Below are 2,872 nucleotides of genomic sequence, written 5' to 3'. Positions count from 1 at the left end.
GGACCCGATGTAACCCGACACATCAACATGAATTATCTGCCCGAACCCGGCCCGCGGCCCGACGTAAAACATAGGCTACGTTTTGACTGTTAAACCCTGACTTTATTTAGGTGAACACATTAGCCTGACAATTTACTTAAAACGGTGATTTTCTCCACTTCTGGCGTATTGTGATGGAAGAACCATGCAACTTTGGATGCGGTTATCTTCGATATCGATACTTTTTGCAATAGGCCTACCCTCGATATACATATCGTTGGAAAGCGTAGTTCATGGCCGTTCATGTGAGCACAATAACTTAATTTTGTAAATTTTACCAAAGCGACTGGTTTTGCCTTGCAGGGTGACATTTCATCAGCACCTTGCATTTTGAGCATTGCACATAACCTGTAGAATGTCCATCAGAATCCAGCACCACTCCAAACACTTTCCAGACCTCTGATTTTCCCCTCCTGTAGTAGCGACGGTGAATTCACCTGTGGCAAGTCTACTTTTCACCAACTCCATCTTCTTCTCCAGGCTAAAGGCTGCACACAACTCCATCTTCTTCTCCAGGCTAAAGGCGTGCACGCAGCGTCTGCCCCCGCCCCTCTCCATGATGCACGTTGCACGCAGCAGCAGACCTTCTTTACGGTGAACAGCTGCGATGATTAATAAATGTTTTTTTTTTTTTCACTGAGCAGAAAGATTAAGCCCGAGGTCCGACCCGACCGAGTCATTTGCTTATATTTTTCGACCCGAACCCGGCCCGAACCTGCGGGTCCTGTCGGGTTTGTCGGGCCGACCCGACCCGTTGAGAACTCTAAACTGAAGCATCGTCATTTTTGTCTTTGTCTCACTATCAGGAATATGCTACGGATTTGAGGTCATGGTGAAGTGTGAGTCGCCAGACACTCCATTTACTGTGCTCAGGACACGTTTCAGGGAAAGTAAGTAGAAATATCACAAACAGCATCATTCATTCATTGCACTTCCATGGCAATTGCACACGGATTATCTTCCTTTATGTACATTCCGTTATCTGTACTTACTTGAGTATTAATCTTTTTGGAAACTTGTGTCTTTTACTCCACTACATTTGAAAGGCAAATACTGTACTTTTGACTCCACTATATTTGAAATATGAGCATGAATTACTCGTTACTTTGCACATTTGAAAAAGTGAACATAGGTCAGATGTTTTCGTTGGATGTAAGGAACTAAAGGTCTATTCAAGTTTTATGACTGACCAACCGTATTAATGACCAGATAAGCATTACATTACAATACATTAAAAATGACAAATACGTGTACTTCTATTGGAGTAATATTTATTGTGTTTATGTATTTATAATTTCACTTAAGTAAAAGAATTGTGTACTTCGTCCACCTCTGCCTTTACCAGTGCCCAAGGTTGTCGTGTATGACAATAGCTGCAATCTACACCAATATGCGTTAAACCGGGACCCAGTGCTCTTTAAGGACACATGGTTCTTGGTTGATCGCCTCCACTGGAGGAACCACACAGGTCAGGAATTAGTGAAGAGCATAAACCACAAAAAGAGCACTCTGAATATGACCATGAATAAATTCTTCAAAAGTTTCACAATAATGATTCTTCATTTGGTATCTTTATTTCCCCTTTTCTATTACAGGTTGTTCGGTGGGGTATAAATTGGCTGCCTATCCTCAATTTGATGGGATAAATTCGCAACTGGTGGAGCAATGCAATGCCTCACTAAAAAAACTGAAGGGCCAGTTGTCATACATGTCCCCTGAAAATTTCACTCGCCAGCTAAAATTGTTCCTGTGGCAAAAAAACCAGGACCGGGTTTGAGGCAGGACTCTACCCCCCCACCTCCCCCAGAGGCAGGACTCTGCCCCCACCTCCCCATGACCTCCCCCAGAGGCAGGACTCTATCCCCCACCTCCCCAGAGACAGGACTCTACCCCCCACCTCCCCCAGAGGCAGGACTCTGCCCCCACCTCCCCATGACCTCCCCCAGAGGCAGGACTCTATCCCCCACCTCCCCAGAGGCAGGGACTCTACCCCCACCTCCCCCCCAGGGCAGGACTCTGCCCCCACCTCCCCAGAGGCAGGACTCTACCCCCCACCTCCCCATGACCTCCCCCAGAGGCAGGACTCTACCCCCACCCCCCAGAGGCAGGACTCTGCCCCACCTCCCCAGAGGCAGGACTCTACCCCCACCTCCCCATGACCTCCCCCCCAGGGCAGGACTCTACCCCCCCCCCCCATTACCTCCCCCAGAGGCAGGACTCTGCCCCCACCTCCCCATGACCTCCCCCCCAGAGGCAGGGACTCTACCCCCCACCTCCCCCAGAGGCAGGACTCTACCCCCCACCTCCCCCAGAGGCAGGACTCTGCCCCTCTCCTCACCCTCTCCCTTTTACCTTCTATGTGTTTATGTGTCTTGTCCTGCGTCTTTATCTGTTCATACTAACTGTATTTGTCTAGTCTTACTAACATCCCACTCGTGGCCTGTACCTTGTCGTGGTGAGTGGGCTTTATACCAAATCAGGCTTCAAGTTGTGTGGGTGTCTTTCTTCTAGACACAATACAATCCTCTGTTCCCACCCTGCTGTCAGGTTTATCTGTTTGAGGACATATACGTCAGACCCTTTTTGTAGATGCCATCAGTGTTGGAATTTCATGATAGTGTATCTTCTAGTGTTGTTCCTATATTATTTATACTTCCCTACCACTTCCCCCTCAACAGTCATCTGCATGGATATGAAACATATTAGCAGTAATCAAGACCACCTAAACCGAGGCCAAATCATTACCAAGACCAGAGGGCATGCAGATCGAGACAAGACCAAGACCAAAGCATGGTGAGACCAAGTCAAGACCAACACCATAAATACACTATTG

At 47.7% G+C, this 2,872-nt stretch overlaps 1 long non-coding RNA gene across 1 annotated transcript; it reads left to right on the top strand.

The window, feature by feature from the left end:
* Positions 1-593: 593 nt before the first annotated feature.
* On the top strand, positions 594-1,444 carry LOC125292839. The gene is made up of 3 exons (XR_007193285.1): positions 594-633; positions 846-929; positions 1,385-1,444. It is a non-coding gene; the product is annotated as an uncharacterized LOC125292839 (long non-coding RNA).
* The last annotated feature ends 1,428 nt before the right edge of the window (positions 1,445-2,872 follow it).

The sequence above is a fragment of the Alosa alosa genome, chromosome 4 (assembly GCF_017589495.1).
Source record: "Alosa alosa isolate M-15738 ecotype Scorff River chromosome 4, AALO_Geno_1.1, whole genome shotgun sequence".
Taxonomy (NCBI): domain Eukaryota; kingdom Metazoa; phylum Chordata; class Actinopteri; order Clupeiformes; family Clupeidae; genus Alosa; species Alosa alosa.
The sequence above is the reverse complement of the archived record's forward strand: the minus strand, read 5'-3'. Positions and strand labels throughout refer to the sequence as shown.